We start from the raw sequence: 21,345 nt of genomic DNA on the forward strand, positions 1-21,345 counted from the left end.
TTAAAACCAGGACTGGATCAACCTGTCCTGAAAATCTGGAGCCAGTTGGTAACCCCTACGCCCTGCTCTTAAAGTTTTCCCTGGTAATAGGAAGCCCGTGTGGGAGGAAGCGCAGGGTCCGTCAGCACGAAAGGGTTGCTGAAAGCCCTGCGCTGTCTCTCCTTTTTTTTTTTTTTTTTTTTTTTAACCTCTTCCTTGCTGAAACCTGAGCCTATGCCGCAGGAGAAGAGAAACAATGGCAGCAACGCTCAAACACATGCAAAAATTTGGTGCAGGAGGGACTTGCCTATGCTTAAATACAGCCCTGCAGAGGAATCTACTTTAAACATTCTGCAACAATGTGTATAATCTGAATATAATGTTATCAGTTCCTCATTAAGGGTGAGGCAATAAGGAAATACTTGGAGATTGACAGTTGCTGTCTATACACAAACACTTTCTCTTGGCCAGTGCTGCTGTATAGTTGATACCAGGTATGTAAACAAAGGTTGTCCCCATGCCAACAGCTCTGGGTGCTCGGTCACAGTGTACATTGGTTATTGTGGGAAGCCCAGAATTTCCTACCCTGAGTTTGCTTGTAAATTTTTTCTCTTGATAGCATGAGCACTTGAGGCTGTGCCATGGGGTTTGCTGCTTTTTGCAGTTGTGATGCACTTTTTCTGTCACTGAGATGGAAACCTTTAGAAATTGGAGCCAAGAAAAATTTGGCAATATCCAACTTTGGACACTGCCCTTACTGCAGTTGTACTGTGCATTATCAATCAATCTTAAAGTTAAAAAGCATGCAGGATGTCACCACTGGTGAAGTTTAGTTTTCTTTCTGGCTAAGATAATCTCATGAAGGCCAGCTGGGACTCTACAGGCTGGTGGACATTAGCTGCTAGCTGGTTTGGTCTCAATAGAAGGCACACCCAAAGTTAGCCGGGCAGTCCAAGCAACAACTAGGAAATGAGGAGCTATTGAAAAATGCAGGGAAAAGAGGGACAAGAGAAGCATGCACGAGAGTGAATGTGTCTGAGAATGTGTGAAAAAGGGCAGCCATGGAAGTGGGTGTCTGAGGCTGTGTGGGGGACCCTGCGGCAGTGGGTCTGATAGGGTGGCCAGCTTTTCCATGGACCATAACTGGACATCACACCAAACCGGAGGACGGGTGGGGAGGGAAGCATGCTGCTGTCAGTTAAGTCCTCTTAACACTTGGGCTCCAAGCATCTTCTTCCATACATATTATTTTATAAAATGTTAATTATTTCAACTGTCCTCATACAAACATCAATCTGTCTTTCATGCATAATTTTGCTCTCTATCATGGCTAAAGCCTCTCTTAATACATAAACACACTCGCCAACACACTGCTGCCGCCTCACACACCCATACACATTCCCAAACATACAGCGCCTCCTTTCTCATGCACATCCAGCATACACCTCTCTCCCGCCACTGGCTCTTCTCTCTCTCTACCTTTCAAATCTGCCCTTCACAGACATCCCAAGGTTGGGTTATAGATTTCAGGGAGTTGGGGTTAGGGAGAAGCAAAAGTTAGTGCATGCCAGTGACAGGACAAAGCTAAAAAGAGTAGACCATTGCCAATATCAGTGTTGGGCATTGCAGCTAAAATAATAAAAACAAAATACATATAACATCGTTTAAAAACTTTTTAGTCATCAGATAATTTGAAAATAAGACCCTTTTATCTTTACCTTTTTTCCTATTTCATATTATTCTCTGACTTTTCTTTCCATTTGTTACTTTCCCTTCTGTGACTATTCTTCTTTCGCCAGCTTCCCCTTGCAGCTGACATGGTTTCCTCTCCATGCCACTTCCCCACAAGCTCTTCTTTTCCATCCAGCACACCACTCTTCTCATTCTATTGTATCTCACCTATTACTTTTATCTTTCACCCCAGTGTCTCTTTATTCCGCCATCCCTCCATCTCAGCCCTCCTATTCAGTCTCTCCCACCCAGACTTCTTTCTCTTTTCTCCTTAGCTGATTTTCTTCCCAATCTTTAATCTGGCTCCCTTGTGCCACTTCTCTCTCACTATGCCTCCCTCCTTTCTCCCTCTTCCCTTGTTCTGCCCTCCTGTCTGTCTTCCTTTCCTCCCGGATACCCTTCGCTTTCTCTCTTGCCTCTTTGTGTCCATGTCCCCTCTCTCCACCTCCCCTCCTTTGTGTGCATCTCTCTCCCCTGGCTCCCTAGCAGCTCTCTGGGCTCTGGCCCCACCACACGGGGGGGAGGGGGGGGAAGATACAGGGCTGTTGCTGCAGAGATCTGCAGAGCCACAGCGAGCAGATAGCTGTGCTGCACTCCACCTCCTCCCCCAATGACATCCAATCCCAGCACAGGAAAGCACGTGGGGGGGGGGGGGGGGGGGCAGGATACAGCATTTGTTCTCTGCCGAGAGTACCACCAGCCCTCCCTCTCTCTCTCTCTGTACTAGGAAGCACTCTAGGGGAGAGGAGTTGTCTACAAAAGAACAAAGTTTTTTTCAATATCCAGTCATTACTTTGGGCTGGACAGTGCACAATATTGTTAAAAACTGGGCAGTTGGCAGTCCTAATGTCTGAGGCTGTGTGGGAGCCTGTGTCAGAGATTGTATGAAGAAGGCCTTGACTGCATGTGTATCTGAAGATGTAGTGACAGGCTATGTGAGGGAGACCTTGACTATGGCTTGTTGAGGTTGAGTTGATGAGGAAGACCAAAAGTAGTTCTGATGAAGTTCTCTAAAGTGGGTCTATAAGAGTAAAGATCAAATAAACAAATGGAAAGGTGAGATGTATTGAGGCAAAAAAAACAAGGAACTTGGACAGTTATGGAGATGATGCAATAAAAAAGAAAACCAGGAAGAAAGTTGCTGCAGTTGAATGGAAAAAAGCTTTACATATTAGGTTGCTTTTGTAGCTATGCTGGATGCATTTTTTTTTTGTATCATGATCATCTGTGCAGGAGTAGTCCTGCGCCATAAATATTTTACAGATCAGTAGTCTGGCCCAGGGTGGGCAAAAATTGTCCATCATTGCTATACACAGAAATAGCTTTAAATAAATAAATAAATAAATAAAGGTTCTGCTTGGTGGGTTCCAGGACCAGGAGTGAGTTGTGCATGCATAGATTGTAGATATGATGACGGGGTGAATTTATTTACAGTTTTTAATGTTCAGTATCTCTTGATGGTTATCTAAATTGCTGAATATATTTTAGTATTCAGCTCATAGGTAATATCGCACGGTCTTATCAGTAATTTATTAAGGGATGAGTTTTCAAAGACTTGGGGATTGTGCATGTAAAATCAGCATATATTTGCACAAGTAACCTCTGTAGGCAGAAGTGAATTTTCAGTGAAAAATAAGGGTGTACAAAGGGGTATATTGAGGGTGTTCTGGGATGAGGTTGAGACGTACCTGCGCGCTTACATCTTTTATAAATAGAATACCCGTAATACATCATCAAACATACGTGAATGCTTTTACACCTATTCATTGTCACAAAAATTAAATCTGACGTTCTGCAGAGTTGATTTTTACACCTGCTAATTAAGTCACAAAAATTAAAGCTGACTTCTGTCTGAAGCTTTTGGATGAGGGTTTAGAGCCAAGTGGCGGAGGATGGAGTGAAGTGGTGATGGTGGGGGCTGGTTCAAGTGTTGGAGATCTGGGTCAACTGGCTGGAAACCTCTGCAAGCACGTGCTTGGAGGCACATGCACAAATAAGGGCTTTCATAAATGAGATATGCATACATAAGCCAGCTTTATAAAATAACCACCTCCATGCATAAACTGGTTTCCAGCTGTTCATGTTTTTATTATTTTGTACGTAAAATATATGCATGTTCATTTATAAAATAGGAATACTAACTGTATGGCTGAATTGGAAGGATTAAACCTCCTTGTTTAAAAGAAAATGGTTGGAATTAGCATCATTTTGTCTAGTGGAATCTGCATTGTGCAGAAGTATTCAGGATTTTAAGCTCTTGAGAATCCTTTTTTGCTTATCTGAGACTTTAAAATAATCATATTTACTGAAAAGTTTCCAGTGTAACAGTGAATGCCCTTGAAGGTTCTGTGAAGGTGTACTCTTGTTCCCGTATTAAGGTATAGCTGTATTTAACTCATATCTGAAAATGACCCTTGATCTACTGCAGCTGTGGGGTCCCTTGTATTTTATGGTTGGTTTAATAGACCTGGATAATGCTCTGCCTTTGTGTAGCTCCTCATGGGAGCTAGTTCATTTGGCTTCATGATGAATATATGTAAATATAGCTCAGATGTTTAAGCAGACTTGCATAAAATAGGTAAGAATCCTGTGTATCCCAGGTAATCTCTGGCTTTCACTTAGCAGCCACACTTCATTCCTTAGAAGTTGGGGTGTGTTCTTTCACATGAACATTTCTGTTAGCAGTGATGGTCAAGTGACTGGCACAAATTAAAACTGCAATCTTATTTATGTGCATAGATCAGATATGATAGTTCAGCCGCAGTACGAGCTTCCCTGCTGTGGTCTGTGTTCTCAGCATGTCTTCTCTGAAGTAACTGTATTTCTTTGTGGATAAGAGTCTTGAGTTCAGTCTTGGCACTCTTTAGTGCATAGGCTTGATGACAGATGTGCCAAATATTACATAAGAATATAAGATATGCCATACTGGGTCAGACCAAGGGTCCATCAAGCCCAGCATCCTGTGTCCAACAGTGACCAGTCCAAGTCACAAGTACCTGGCAAGAACCTAAACATTAAATAAATCTCAAGCTACTATTACTTATTAATAGCAGTTTATCGGGTTTTTTGGGGGTTTTTTTCCCTTTAGGAACTTATCCAAACCTTTTTTAAACCCAGTTACACTAACTGCCATACCCACATCCTCTGACAACAAATTCCAAAGCTTAACTGTGCGCTGAGTGAAAGAATTTTCTTTAATTTGTTTTAAATGAGCTGCATGCTAACTTCATGGAGTGCCCCCTAGTCTTTCTATTATCTGGGAGAGTAGTAAATAACCGTTTTTACATTAACTTGTTCAAGTCCTTTCATAATTTTCTAGACCTCTATCATATCCCCACTCAGTCGTCTCTTCTCCAAACTAAACAGCCCTAACTTCCTTAGCCTTTCCTCACAGGGCAGCTGTTCAGTGTCCCTTATCATTTTGGTCATCCTTCTCTGCACTTTCTCCATTGCAACTATAACTTTTTTGAGATGTGGCAACCAGAATTGCACACAGTATTCAAGATGCGTTTGGTGTTTTTGTTTTTACCCTGATTTGCATATTGAGCTGAATCCATATTCATTTCTATTTCTGTTGCTAGATTTTTAACCTATTCTCAGGCTGCTTTTTTTTTTTTTTTTTGCAGTGGATTGTCAGGTTAGCATAGCATTAGTTATGCAACTGTCGCCAATATCCTCTGCTCTCAGGAAGAGAGCACTGCCCTGAAATGTCCACATTTCAGGCTAGTGTAGTCCTCTTGACAGAGCACTAGAGAGAGGCTGTAAGATTTAGTATAAGGATCTTTTCCAAGTCAATTTAAAAGAGCTTAATGAGAAAAGCTGGCAGTAGTGCAGACCAGGGTATCTCCCCATGGTCCTGGAGCCAGGAGAAACAGCCGGTATAGCTAGTCAATGTGACAAAGGAATTGGGAAACCTAATAGTATACTTTGGTGCATAATGAGTTATCAATAGTTGAAAGAGGGATTCAATATTACCTCTATACCAGTCTCTGAGACCTCACCTGGACAATTACATCTACAAAAAATCATTGACAAAGTAGAGGCAATTCAAAAAAGGGCCACCAAAATGGTACCTGGCCAGCAGATGAATCGTACATAAAGAGGCTGAGGGACATAAAGATGTACTCTCTTGAAAAAGGGAAATATGATACAAACATTCAAATGGCAGAATCTATTTTTAAAAACAAAATTGGTGGCCATCTAAATAGACATGGTTTAATGGGAACGTATTGATATGATTTTAGCAAAGGAAAGTCTTGCCTTACCAATTTTTTAGATTTTTTTTTGAATGTATAAATATGTAGATAAAGGTGAGCTGGTTGATATTGTGTATTTTGGATTTTCAGAATGCATTTGACAAAGTCCCCCATGAGAGACTCCTCAATAAATTAAAAAGTCGTGGGATTGGATGCAATGTCCTACTGTGGATTGATAACTAGTTAAGATAAGAAAAAGAGGGTAGGACTAAATGTTGGTTTTCCGGATGGAGAAAGGTCATTAATGGAATACCATAGGAATTGGTATTTGGACCTGTGCTCTTTAATGTATTCATAAATGATCTGGAAAAGGGAACAATGAGGGAAGTGGCACAGAATTATTCAAAGTTGTTAAAATAGCAGTGGATTATGAGGAACCGCAGAGGGACCTTGTGAGACTGAGACTGGGCAACTAAATGGCAGATGAAATTTAATGTGAAAAAGTACAAAGTGATGCACATAGGGAAAGATAATCCCAACTATGGGTACATAGTGCTGGGTTCTGTATTGGGATAAAGGACCTGAGTGTCCTTGTGGACAACATATTGAAATCCTTGGCTCACTGAGCTGCAGCAGTCAAAAAGCAAATAGAATATTAGAAATGATCCAGAGAATAAAATGGAAAACATCATATTGATCCATGGCACGAACTTACCTTGAGTACTGTGTCCAATTCTAGTTGTCCCATCTCACAAAAGGCTTAGTGGAGCTATAAAAGTCGGAGAGGAGTACAACAAAAACAATAAAGGGGATGGAACGGCTTTCCTAGGATGAGAGGCTATGCAGGCTAAAGCTCTTCTGTTTGGAATAGAGATGGCTAGGATGTGATGTGATGGAAGTTTATCAAATCATTAGTGGTGTGGAGTGGGTAAATAAATAATACTAAACCTAGGGTAAAGCCATGAAACTAACAACCTACAGATTCAAAACAAATCATAAAAAATGCCTTTTCATTCAGCGACAATCAAACTATGGAACCTGTTACCAGGGAATGTGATCAAGGCGACTAGATTAGCGGGATTTAAAGCTATTACTGTCTCTGGATGTGAGTAACAGGAAATAGATCTATTTGATTTGATCTGCTTGATACTTGTGACCTGGATTGGCCACCATTAGAAAGGATGCTGGGCTTGATGGACCTTGGTCTGAGCCAGCATGGCTGTTCTTTTGTACTAGCAGATTTCGATAAAGTACCATAAGGTATCATTTTTCCATAAACTGAAAAGCCGAAGGAGACGGTGATCATATAAATGTTGAAAGAAGAGAAGCACACATGAAAGGAGTATTTTTCGTTCAGAGGGTAATGGTCGCCTGGAACAAGTTTTATGTGGAGGTTATAGGAGCCCCAATAGTGGCAGAATCTAAGCCTCCATGAGATTGACCAATGATACTCAAACTGGGCCTTAGGTCTTCCCTAGACAGTTGAGGTTTCAGGAAACCCCTAATGAACATGCATATGAGAGACACAAAAGGAGCTCTGTGGCAAAAGGAGGGAGAAGAATTCAGGTCAAGTAACAGTCTGTGACAGCACAATAGGGAGAAAGAAATGAGAAGACTGGGAGGTCCAACTGGTGAAATCTGTCTCTCTATGTAACCTGTATTGGAGTTTTTCTAGCTATACACCCAGGGTCCCATTTTCTTCCCCCAATATAATCGACATTTAAAAAAAAAAAAAAAAAAAAAAAGCATCAGCTTCAGTGAGATAAGGGCTGTACTGAATACCGTAAAAGCTTTCAGAAATAGAGGCCAACAAAATTGTCCTAGTTCATGTAACTGGGTAGTCATGTTTCAACTGAACTGGTAGAGAGGACAGGATTTCATCTCCTTTGTTAGGAAGGTTTCAGGGTTTATTTTTCTGTTTGGTAGGAAAGGACAATATCCTGGTGGACAGACTAATCATCTGTTAGAACCCCACAGGTGGTCCCTTGATTAGGATTGATAAATAGACTTTTCCTCAAGGTGAGTCTGTTTTTAGTAGTTCTGTACAGAAGGTACCAGTCTTCTGCTTCAGTAGGAGATTAGGTCAACAACAGATGCCTTCTCCCTTTTATAGAGGAATAGGTATTTTGTATGCTTATCTTCTAGTGACTCTGGCCAAAATGTTGGTAAATTCAGAAGAAGCAAACGATCCATAATCCTTATGCCTTTGTACTGGCTAAGACAAATATGGTTCCCTCTCCTGGAAATGTTTATAGGGAAGCCCATCAGGCTAGGAATGCTTACCAAGCCCAATTATCTCAGGATTAAGTCATCTTGCTCCATTTTAAAATATGATCTCTATCCCTCACAGCCTCACAGTGAACATTGAGATGGTAGTAATTGGTGGTTTTGAGTCGATTGAAAAAAACATTAAGTCCTAGAATCCAACCTAGCAAAAGTTCATATAGTTTTAAATGGAAGAGATTTGTCATTTGATGTGAATACAAATCACTGAATCCTGTCTGTCCCCCACAAAATCTGTTTGAACACCTTCTGTATCTCTGAGTCTGGTTTGAAAATGTGCTCATTTTAGTAGATTTGATGCTTATGTAATCACCTTTTAGAAGAGAACCTAATTTTTCTTTAGCCTTTAGTTGCAAGATTTGAGAGACTTTCCTAACATGATGCCTTGCACAGTGCCTTGGAAGACTGTTTAAATCTGATAAAGTCCTTTAGAACCTGTGGACTCGTGAGCTCTAGCACCTGTCCTCGGTGGCCATATTTTTGGTGGTGATCACTGAGCTCCAGTTTTTGCTAACTTCTCCAGCCCCAGTGCATGCCCAGAGGCTTTTCCTGGAAAGTTCTAGAATAATCCTCCCACGCAGGTACAAGATGGAGTTGCATGAAAAATCTGTATGACTCATGCTTTATTGAACTAACATAAGAATTATCCAAGGATGTTGTGCATGAAAACTTGAAGAAGGAACCTATATGGATTGTCTCAAAGTGTGTTTATATTGTTGGCTAATTCTTACATTCTAATCTGAGCTGAAGAATCCAGTTTTCTTCAGGACTAGTATGGCTTTTGGAATTATGCACTACAATATAGAAAACAAGTAAAGCATTGAAAATGTATTTGTCTCCTCCCCACAATCCCCAAAATGTGAGGAAGTGTTCAAGCAGTGTTAATATATGATTCTCTTTTGTAGGAGGGCCCTACTGTGGTGCAGGATCTGACTTTCAGGGACATCTATATGTGACAGGTAAACATAATACTCTGTACCTATTCCATCGCCTTTATTCTGAGCAGTCAGGGATATGTTTCTCAGTGAATTCAGATTAATGTAGGAAAGTCTTCCATTTGACTAGCAGTCTAATCTACACATTGTTAAATAAAATACTATGTTGTGAGATAGTGAAATTGACTGCTGAGAGCAGGTAATGCTTTGTGCTTTGGCTGTTTGATAGTTCTAAGCACATACTTGAGATTGAGCTGCTCTTCTCTCAGGTGTATAAGACTCTGTCATGGGCAAGCCTACTGACTACTATTGAATCATTCCTGGTAACTTGCTCTTATCTCTTTCTGTAGAAAACTAGTTGAAACATAGAAATTCCTTGGAGTCCCCTTTTCGCTGTCTTTATCACCAGTTCAAACTCATACTTCTCAGCTGTAGTTCAGGACATCTTTCCCTTTTGCTCAGCCCATAGCCAACAAATTCTGATCCCCCTCCTTAGCTTTAGCACAGTCCGAGCCCCTTCCCTACCCAACCCCAGCACAGACTGAGACCCCTCCCCCCAGACTGCCCTACCACACTCTGATTTCCCTCATTGCTCTGACTCCCGCACACTCCTACTCCCCTTCCCCAGCCTGATCACAGCACACACTGTCTCCACAAATCTCAACCCAATCATTTCTGTCCCTCTCCCCAGCCTAACTCCATTTAACAAAGGTGAAAGACACAAAGAATAAGAGACAAAAAATACCCCCTTCCCCTGCCCACAATCGCACTTAAACAAAGGCCTTCCTGTTCTTCCCTCCCCCCTCCAGCTAACAAGACCTGCCCCTACCCCCCAATGCTGACACTCCTGTCTGGTCCCTCACTCCCTCCCACCAAACCTGAGTGAACAAAGGAATTTGCTGCCCCCATTCTTCCACAGGACTCTTTCCCACCCCATCGCTGTCTGAATCTTTCAAGGGTAGGAGCAATCCCCAGTTACTTCTGCCTGGCTGCATTTCACATTCCATAATAGCTGTTGGTGAGCCGAAGATTGGCGTTATTTTGTTGTACTGCAGATTACTGCCTCTCAACATAATGGTGCCAGCCTCAGATTGACCGGTGGCCATTTTGGAATGTTGATGCAGCCAAGCAGGAGCAACTGGTGATTGCTCCTGCCCCTGAAAGATCTCAACAGTGATGGGGGAAGGGGCCTCGGGGAAGGCTGAGAAGTTTCTTCATTTAATCGGGTTTGGTGGGGAGGGACTTGGAACAGTGTCTGCTTTGGGGGGACAGGTCCAGGTGGCCTGGGGATTTATTGTTTAGGCAGGTTTGATTGGGGGGAAGGCTGCATTTTCCAACCTGGCTCAGCCCAGCCTGTTGGTGACTAGTGAGGAGTGATTACACATGCACAGTCCACCAGCCACTCACTCTACTCAGCCACACATGTGCTAACCAAGCCAAGTCTGCTGGGGAGTAGGGTGCTCATGTCGACCCATTTCCTAGTGACACAGCATCTGGCTAAGCACGTTTTATATCTATCTTACTATCGGCTTGTGTACCTGGAGACTGTGTAGATTTGTTTTATTTCTTACTTATAGTCATTCCTGCAAGGGAGAGGGTGGATGACTTTTGACTTGCATTTTGTTCATCAGGCAAGGTTTCTGATCCACCCTGTCTGTCCTTATTCAGTTTTGGGAATGAATCCAAAGCAAGTCTAAATCTGAAGACACAACCTGAAAACAAGATCAGCCTCGAGGCATGTATTATCTGCATTTTTATAGGCCAGGGTCGGGCAGGAAGTGCGGTGTACTCAAAGAAAACAGAACATGTGGCATTGGCATGCTTCCCATTGCTTAGTTGGAATCTGGAACAGGTTTCTCACCTTGCTCCATCTGAAAATGGAAGAATTATCTGCTTTTTACCTTTCCTGATGGAGATGACTCTGCTCATCTGTAGGCTGCTGAATGATTTGATAGAGAGAGGTCTGATATTTTAGATATTTGTGGTGATGTGCTCACTTTAGAAATTCTGATGTCTTAAGGTGATATCCATGCCTTTCTCACGCTCCACCCAGGTCGTCATGGATTTTGCCAGCTTGAATGTTCACATTATGGAAGGACTTCACTGACAAATAGCTCTAGTTTCATGTTTCTGATAATTATTGTAAGATATCAATTGTGTATTGTTTTGTCAGATATCTGAGTCCTTTGCTAGTATGAGAGAACAATTAGGCATACAGCATTTGATTACACATCCTTAATCATACAACATCAGAGTATGGCACAATACTAAAATACAAACATTCTAAAATATACTTTCCTAGCATGTAGACAGATGGACTCAAGACCAGTGGGGTTATGCTGCTCTGCCAGCGCATGGAGACTGAGCAACCTGATATCACAGTATATATACTCCTGCAGTGACTCCAGCCTGCCAGTATTCTCCGCTCCAGCAGATGGTGGACATGCATCTCCCTATGGGGATTGCTGTGAATTTTGAAAGGAGAATTTTATATTGAGAAATGAAAGCCCTGCTGTCCTGCGGTGATACCTAAAGGTCCTTCCCCCAATTGAAAATTCCTGAAGTGATTTCTGTGGTCCCTCAGAGGTGTGCTTTGGTCCAGTACCGGTTCCCGACGTGGACTTAGCTGCTTGTACAGCTGTAAGACAGCGGGTGCAGAAGGCCGAGAGCGGTGGAGATGGCAGATGCCCTCAACCGGTAAGCACTGAGCTCTGTAAGTTGTTTGTTTTTTTTTTTTTAATTTTGTTTTTTTTAAGAACTTTTCCCTTCAGAGATACAGGAGGTTTTTAGGCCTTCCTTCAGTCTCTGTGCTCGGCACACTGTCCCGACGTCATTCCCGCTCCCATTGGGGTTAGGGAAACTGGGCAGCCTGACTGGTTGAGCGGCCCAGGTGGGCTATATCCTGTAGTAGACTTTTCTCAGCACGCCACATGGTAGGCCGCGGGAGTGTTTTCTCATGCTCTTGTGCGTGCTTTACTGCTCTTTACAGGACGTCAGTGTGCGCGCACTGCACTAGGCGTGATGCTTGCGCACATAACTTCTGAGCGTGGTGATACGCTTCAGCGGGGCGCACTAATAGTGCGTGCCTTGTGCTTATTGCTGGGGTGCCTATAATTTGCGCGCAGATTTTTTAAGCATGAGCAGTTTGGACATACAGTTACAGCTGCTTGTGTCACCAGTGAAAAAGAAGCCTAAGCACCTTTCTCTGTGTTGTCTGTCATATTAGAGCTTCTTAACCTGACCTGTCTTTCCAACATGTGTCAGCGCTGTTTGGATGGCCAGGGAGAGTTGTCTTCCTTAAATTTTACTAAGCCTGGATCCTCTCATTCTGATGATGGTCTGGTTACGGTTTTGGCTGGAAGTGCGCCAGATCTTGGTACTCCCTTGACTGGCTCCTCCACAGGCGATGGCAGTTCAGTTGGGCCCACTCCAATACCTTCTGGATTTGGTCTGGATCCGGCTGCTTTTTTTTTGGGTAGAGTTTTTTCAAGGTTTCTAAGCCTTTGTTCAGGTGTAGGCCTCTACTTTGCCCATTCTGGTCAGGTTGGACCCTCAGCTGGTGGCCCCTCCCTCTTCCAATCCTATGGTTAAGTGCTGTGGTATGCCTCAGTTTGCCATAGATAAACCCAGTGGGGGCCCAGATAATGAGGCAGATCCTGATACCTTGGAAGATGATGAAATTCCTCCTGGTTTGGAACCATGTTGCAGTTTTTTCAAGGAGATGAACTACCAGCCCTAATTTCCCAGACATTTAAGATGCTGGGAGTGCTTGGGGTGGATACTATATCAGAGCCGAAGAAGAATCCCATTTTGGTCTCCTTGAGTACAGCCTCTTGCTTTTTTCCCATTATGGATGCCATTCAAGAATTGATTGATCTTGAATGGGACACCCCAGAGGCAGATTTCAAAGAGGGTCAGGCATTGGAAGGCGTATACCCTCTGGATCCAGCTGTGAGAGAGCGTTTGGGGAAAACACAAAGTGGATGTGCTTGTCTGTGCAGTATCTAAATGGATGACTATCCCATGGAGGCAGGAGCGGCCTTGAAGGATGTGCATGATAGTTGGATTGAATCTGTTTTTTAAGCAGGCCCAAAATTTGACGCAGTGACCTTGCAGATTGCTTCCTGTTGTGCGCTTGTGGCGTGTTCTCATCTGCTTCTCTCTCAGGAGGTGGATGATTTGAGGGTGAAATCCAGAGCAGTTATGGAATCCGCTGCCACCTTTTTGGCAGACGCGGGCTGTGATTTAGTCCGTAACTTGGCCAGAGGAGTGGCTTCGATTGTGGCGACCAGACTTCAGCTATGGTTGCAGAATTGGTCAGCTGACATAGCCTCCAAGGCTAATCTTATGAAAATGCCCTTTAAAGGCTCACTCTTGTTTGGGAGCGAGTTGGAAAAGCTGGCCAGTAAATGGGGTGAATCTCCACTTCCCCAGTTACCAGAGGATAAGCAATTGAAGTGCCCCTTTTCTATGAGGGGTCGCCTCAGGGGTTCTAAGCATTTTCATCTCTACAGAAACCTGACCTTTCAGAGGACTCGGCCTTTTGTCCTTGATTGTCCAAGAGAGGAACAAGCTCGGGTGGTGGACCATCCTGAGCTTCCCAATGAAGGTTTGCTGACCCACGTTTGGGAGGAGGAGATAGGGGATCGCCTATCTCTCTTATCAGAGGTGGGTTGATCACATCTGATCAATGGGTCCTGGAAGTGATACAGGAAGGATATGCACTGGAGTTTTGCAGCATTCCTTGGGACATATTCATGGTGTCTCCTTGCCACTCCCTGCAGAAGAAGCAGGCAGTGGAGCTTACACTTCTGAGGCTTCTCCGGCTGAGAGCTGTGGTTCCCGTGCCTATGGCTCAAGAAAATACGGGGCTCTATTCCATTTATGTTGTTGTACCCAAGAAGGAAGGTTCCTTTTTTTTCCATCCTGGACCTTGAATGTCAACCATCATTTGCAGGTGACTCATTTTTGCATGGAAACCTTTTGATCTGTGATAATGGCCACACAATCAGGGGAGTTTCTAACCTCTCTGGATCTGTCTGAGGCTTACCTTCCTATTCCCTCCTATTTGGAGCACCAACGTTTTCTACGCTTTGCAGTGCTAGGTCGCCATTATCAACTTCGGGCACTGCCTTTTAGTCTAACCACCGCCCTCAGAACTTTTTCCAAGGTTATGGTGATCATGGCAGCGGCATTGAGAAAAGATGGGGCTGGTTCACCCATACTTGGACAACTGGCTGATTCGGGTCAGGTCTTTGGCAGAAAGCAGTCTGGTGAACAAGAAGGTAATTTCCTTGTTACAAGAGCAGTTTTTGTTGTTCTCAGTCATTGGTGTATCTGGGAGTTCACTTCGACACGAGGCTGGGCAAGGTTTTTCTACCAGATGCATGGATCCAAAAGTTGATGTTTCAGGTGTGTCAGTTGGTGAACACTATGCACCTGATGGTGTGGAACTATCTACAGGTGCTCAGTTTGATGGCGGCAACCCTGGAAGTGAGTGCCGTAGGCGAGGACGTATATGTGTCCTCTTCAATGCTCACTGTTTCGTTGGAACCCGCAGTCTCAGGACTATTCAGTTCGGCTCCACTTGCCAATGGAAATCTGCTGTCACCTCCAGTGTTGGTTGCAGGAGGCTCAACTGAGAAACTGAGTTTCCTTGTCCTCCCTGAACTGGTTGGTGCGCATGACAGATGTGAGTCTCCAGGGTTGGGGAGCTCACTGTCAGGAGCTGATAGCCCAGGGATGTTGGATGGCCAAAAAGGCTCTCTGGAACATCAATCACCTGGAAGCCCAAGTGGTCAGGTTGGTGTGTTTGCAGTTCAGCCACAGTCTATCATGTCGAGCGGTCCACGTGATGTCGAGCGGTGGCCTACATCAATCGCCAAGAGCCAGCTAGTGTCACAGGAAATAGACCAACTTATAGAATGAGCGGAAGGACATCTTTGGATGATCTCAGCCTCTCATATTGCAGGAAAAGACAACGTACGAGCAGAATCTGTCACAGGAGAGATCCGTGGCCCCTGGGCATCGATGCTCTCGTACAGATCTGGCTGGAAGATGTTAATCTATGCCTTTCCTCCGTGGCCCTTGCTGGACAGGGTCATTCGCAGAATCAAAATCCACAGGGGGCTAGTACTCCTAGTGGCCCAGGCATCTGTGGTGTGCGGATTTGCGGAGACTCCTGGTGGAGGACCTCCTTCATCTTCCGGCGCACATGCATCTGTTGCAGCAGGGACTTGTTCTTCGTGAGCGTCTGGCTTGGCTCTGCCTTATGGTTTGGCCTTTGAGAGGGCTCGCCTATTGAAGGATGGATATTCTTCTGCAGTGATTGCTACCTTACTCCGCACTCGGAAGGTCTCCACTTCTCTAGCATGTGTGCAGGTTTGGAGAGTGTTTGAGGCCTGGTGTGAGGAGTGCGGTGTTCTTCCTCGTTCGGTTAAGATCCAGCTTATTCTGGATTTTGAATAAGGTATTAGCCTTTAATTCCTTGAAGGTTCAGGTTGTGGCTCTTACATGTTTCAGAGGCATAGTAAGTGGTGTCTCACTATCATCCCATCCTGATGTATCCCATTTCTTGAAGGGAGTGAAGCACCTTTGACCTCCGTTGTGGTTGCTGGTTCCTTTGCGGAGTCTTAACCTGGTACTGGATTTTTTAGCGGGCTCTACGTTTCAACTGCTGCAGAGCCTTTCCTTGTGGTTATTGACCCTGAAGACAGTGTTCTTGGTGACTATATGTTCTGCATGTCATATTTCTGAGTTGCAGGCCTTGTCTTGCCGGGAGCTGTTCCTTTGGGTGACTCCAGGGGCCATTGCAGTTGCATACTTTTCATCCTTCTTGCCTAAGTTGGCCTCGGAGTTTCATTTGAATCAGTCCATTTCTTTGCAATCCCTGGATAAGGATGGACGCGGAGTATCACCTCCTGCATTCCTCAGATGTCAAGAGACTTGTCTTGTGGTATCTGGAGGTTTCTAAACCTTTCCGAAGGAAGCAGGGCGAACCAGCTTTACGGGCTATGATAGCTCACTGGATTAAGGAGGTGGTCACAGCTGCGTATGTGGATGCTGAAAAAACATTTCCTACTCAGGTTAAGGCTCATTCCACTAGAGCTCAAGCAGTGTCGTGGCTGGAGATTAGGTTATCTCCTGTCAACATTTGCCGAGCTGTGACCTGGTCCTCCTTTCACACGTTTTCCAGGTTTCTTCATCTGGATGTGCAGGCCTGGGAAGGTGCAGCTTTTACATCTGCAGTGTTGACTGGACTGTGGGCAGCCTAGCCTCCTGCCCTGTTCGGGAGTAGCTTTGGTACATCCCACTAGTCCTGAGTCCATCTGTCTACATGCTAGGAAACTGAGAAATTACTTACCTGACAATTTTGTTTTCCTTGGTGTAGACAGATGGACTCAGCTTCCCGCCCTCGGCTGCCAACTGATTGTATCCATAGTCCTCCTGTGGAGATATGGATCCCAAGGAATTACTGGTAAGTGTTCATCCAGTCCCTAGCTTGGTGTACCTATGTTCTTACTTGTGTTCAGTGTTTATTGTTGATTGAGTACAGTTATGGTTGACTGTTTTTAATCAAGTTTTTTACTAGTTTGTCCACAGTTGCATTTGAAGAGAATACTGGCAGGCTGGGTTCACTGCAGGAGTATATATATTGTGATGACAGCTTGCTCCGTCTCAATCTGCTGGCAAGGGAGTATAAACCACTGGTCCTGAATCTATCTAGCTATACTAAGGAAAACGAAATTATCAGGAAAGAAATTTCTCCAATATAAAATTCACTTCTCAACATCTCTACCCCCTTACAACTTAGTTACCTAAAGAAGAGGAAAAAAGCCATGACTTAGCCAACTTCCAAAACTTCATGTAATTCAACTCTTGTTTTCATATCCAGAGGTAGCCCATTCCATAGCCATGGCCCTTTATAACTAAAGGCTATGCAATAGGTAATTATCAACTTGAAAGTTTGCCAAGCCCAGAAGGTTCAACCAGAAAATCAGTTTCCTACCAAAAATAAACATGCAGAAATTACCCCACTCTGTTGATGGACACGTCTCCACGATCTCCATACCTGTCGATATGCTGGAAACCAAAATCCCCAACTTGTCAACAGGGACACTTTTTTTATTTTTCCTAGGAAAATGCAATATGTTGATTGGATGATAGTCTCGCCATTTCTTCTAACAATTTGTCCGGATCAAATTTGTGATGTATTGCAACCCAATCCTGAATATAACACATCAAGATAGCTACATTTCTATGCTCTCAAATTGGGTAATGCCAAATCCCCCTGATATTTATTATAGGTCAACACACCATAATGTATTCTAGCTTTTATTATGTCAAATGTAGTTACCAAAGATCTAAATTTTTGAATATCTTTCTGGCTAATTCACATGGGCACCGTTTGAAAACTGTAAAGTATTTTGGGAAGTATCATTTAATTACTGTGCATCTACCCATCAGCAGGAGTGGATATGCCATCCATTTATTAAGCAATCTCACAATGTTATCTATCACAAAGTTTGGAATTTTACTACTATAAGATCCTTAGGCATTTGGTTGGCACACTCTGAACATGAGATGAATGCATGTAATGTTTCATTTGTGATAGATAACATTGTGAGATCGCTTAATAAATTTGATGGCATATCCATCCCATTCTTCCCTGTGAGATGCCAGAATCGGAAAGGCCTCAGACTTCCCATAACTAATTTTTAAGCCAGAAAAAGATCCAAAACTCCCAAGCTCTATAATATCTCCCAGACATTCTTTAGGATTCCAAATTAACAATAACATATCATCTGCATATAAACTTATCTTTATATTCCTTCTGCCAACAAAAAGGCACTGAAAACTACTCATTTCGCGTAACTTAAGAGCCATTGCTCCAAGCATAAGACAACAGTGACGATAGAGAGCAAACCTGCCTGGTGCCCCAATACAAGGAAAACTGTTCTCTGAATCTAAGCTGACCAACAAGCCCTCATTATTCCATTCATCCTGACCATGAATTGACAAAATTGCCTTTAATAAATTGGTAGTAGAAAGATGCCTTTTAATAAAACCTGACTAATCAGGAGATACTATGGTTTGTATAACCCTGTTAACTCGCAAGAATTGCAGCCATGATTTTAATGTTCTGATTGAGTAGAGCTATAGGCCTATAAGATTCTGGAAATAAGGGATCTTTACCCAGTTTGAGAATCAAATTAATCAATGTCAAATTATGCCCAACCTCAAAAGTACCTTTCTCTCTCTCTTGATTGTAGACTCCCAGAAGATGCTCCACTATAGCATTTAATTCTGCCCATAGAATGTCCAATTCATGTCTTAGCCTGGGATCCATTAATCTCATATACTTCCTTTTGATTTGCATTATTTTATGTGTAATATCTAAAATGGTTTTATTACGTTTCTTTGCCTTGCTAAATTGATATGCCATAATATGCCCTCTAAGGGCATCTTTCGCAGCATTCCAGTATGTCAGGGCATCCACATCTGGTGTATCATTTTCCTGCTGATATTCTTTCCACTTCTTTCTGAGAAACTTTATAAAATCACTGTCATGGAATAATGTCTGTGACATTCTCCATGCATTCTCTTACTGCCCTTGTCTACCAGCTCCACTTTCTATCTTCCTCATTTTATCAAAGTCTCCCTTTTGAAAGTTTAGTGCTAGATCTGTAGATTTATTTATTGTCCTTCCAGTCATTAATTCAAATTGGATCATGTTAAGATCACTATTGCCAAGTGGCCCCTGTCTCACCAAATCCTGCATGTCACTAAGAATTAGATCTAAAATAGCTGCCTTTCTCGTTTGTTCCTGAACCAGTCGCTCCATGAAGCAGTCATTTATTCCATCCAGGAACTTTACCCCTCTAGCAAGTCCCGATATTACATTTCCCCAGTCAGTATTGGAATAATTGAAACTTCCCATTATTACCGCATTGCCAGATTGGTTAGCTTTCCTTATTTCTCCAAGCATTTCATAGTCTGTCTTATTTTGGCCAGATGGATGGTAGTATACTTCTATCGCTATACTCTTCACCAGCACACATAGGATTTCTACCCATAAAGATTCTACTGTGCATTTAGTCTCTTGCAGGTTCATTATCCTGTTGAACTCTATGCCATCCCAAACATAAAGTGCACACCCAGCCCACAAAGTGATCAACCTTATCACTGAGGTATACTTTTGTACCCTGGAATAGCACTGTCCCATTGTTGGCCTCTTTTCACCAGGGATCTGAGATGCCAGTTGTGTACCTTTTCATTCACTGCTATACACTCTAACTCTCAAATCTTACTTCTTAGATTTCTGGCATTGGCATTCAGACATTTCAAAGTATGTTTTTTGTTGGTATTAACAACCTGCTTATCAGTTGACAGGGATAATTTGTAACGTTTTAACTCAGGTGGTTCTTTACTTATAGGCACATGGACTATTTTTGTTTTTATTGGAACCTTTCTGTTGGGTTGCCCTAACTTTCTTGTTCCATTAGTGTCCTTTGAAGATACTTCTCTCTGAACCATGCACTGCTGAGCAACTGTCTGCTTTCCCCTTTCTTCTAGTTTAAAAGCTGCTCTATCTCGTTTTTAAAGATTTGCGCCAGCAGCCTGATTCCACCCTGGTTAAGGTGGAACCTGGGCTTTCGGCAAAAACTCTCCCCTTCCCCAAAAGGTTAGCCTGTTCCTTACAAAACTGAATCCCTCTTCCTTGCACCATCATCTCATTTATGCATTGAGACTCTGGAGTTCTGCCTGCCTCTAGGGATGTGTGCATGGAACCAGGGAACCATTCAGAGAATGGTACCCTGGAGTTTCTGGATTTCAGCTTTCTACCTAAAAGCCTAAATTTGGCTTCTAGAACTTCCCTCCCGCACCTTCCTATGTCATTGGTGCCCACGTTTTACATGACAGCCAGTTCTTCCCTAGCACTGTCTAAAATCCTATCTAGGTGACATGTAAGGTCTGCCACCTTCGCACCAGGCAAGCAAGTTACCGAGCGATCCTCACGTTCACCAGCCACCCTGCTATCTACATTTCTAATCAAATCACCAACTATGACAGCTGACCTAAACCTTCCCTCCTGGCCAGTAGTACTGGGAGTCTTGTCCTTGATGTGAGAGGGCAGTGCATCACCTGGAGAGGAGGCCATTGCTACAGGATCACTTCCTACTACTCCAGGGTATTGCTGTCCAACCAGGAGACCTTCCTCCTCCAAGGCAGCACCAGGGTTGCCAGACTGGAATTGGGACTGACCACCAGTTGGCATTATATCAGAAAACAGATACTATATGCAGAATAAAAGCATGAACAACAGCATCAGAAACAGAGAAAGCTAAGGTGGTAGCAGGATGCTATGAAAGCAGGACATTGATAGACAGAAAAACATCTGTGGAGACAGGACACTGTCAGAAAATGAGGGAGATTCAAATAAAAATAAATCATGTAAAATTTCTGAAAATACCCTATTTTGAATTTTTCATCCAAGTGACACATAAGTAAAGGTCACTACATTAATTTGAAACCCAAATCACCAGGTTTTGTAATTAGATTCAGGTAGGGTTCGATTCTTGATTCACAGCTTCTCCTGTGCCTGCCTCCCATTAGAGGAAATGGTGGGGAAATAAGATCTTATCCAGATCAGTTGTTTCATTTATAATACATAGCTAAATTTCCTTAATAAAATAAAGGAATAAATGTAGGCTCCTATTATGCAATAATGCTGCTTAAGGCATCGAGGGATGACTTGGACTATATTGGATTACAAGATCAGTGCTTGAATATTCAGTTTAAGACAAGGAACCCAAGATCTTTTTGTCTACCTCAGTGTTGCTGATATTCATATCTGATCTGTTGTAAGTGGTTTTTGAATTAGAACTTTCTTCATTCTCCCTCTTTCAAATCTCTCCCTTTTTATTGATTATCTTTTTTTTTTCTGACTGAATATTTCCTTTTCAGATGCCCTTTAAATTGCACTTTGCTGATACTTTTATTAACTAGCTAAGAGCTCAACATGATTACAGTGCCACAGGGGTACTGCGTCTCCAGTCTTGAATTGTAATAAAGCAGTAATCTGCATTTATTGGCAAAGAGTATTGCAGACATCCAGTACAACAATTACATTACTCCATCTTATGAATCCTTTTCTCCATAACTAACTGCTATATATCCCTCTCAAGCTACAAACATTTAGCTTGTGCTGATCCTATTGC

General features: G+C 43.0%; 1 protein-coding gene across 3 annotated transcripts in view; it reads left to right on the forward strand.

Annotated features, from left to right (window-relative positions):
- The window catches only part of MAPRE3 (microtubule associated protein RP/EB family member 3), a 253,669-nt gene that overhangs the window by 60,754 nt on the left and 171,570 nt on the right, over nt 1-21,345 (forward strand). For 2 of the 3 annotated variants that reach the window (XM_029596286.1, XM_029596285.1), the window contains one exon: nt 9,095-9,148. The exons of the other annotated variant lie outside the window; for it this stretch is intronic. The gene's annotated coding sequence lies outside the window, so the exon portion shown is untranslated. The remainder of the gene's footprint in view (nt 1-9,094; nt 9,149-21,345) is intronic. 3 annotated transcript variants of the gene reach the window in all.

The sequence above is a fragment of the Rhinatrema bivittatum genome, chromosome 3, assembly GCF_901001135.1.
Source record: "Rhinatrema bivittatum chromosome 3, aRhiBiv1.1, whole genome shotgun sequence".
NCBI lineage: Eukaryota > Metazoa > Chordata > Amphibia > Gymnophiona > Rhinatrematidae > Rhinatrema > Rhinatrema bivittatum.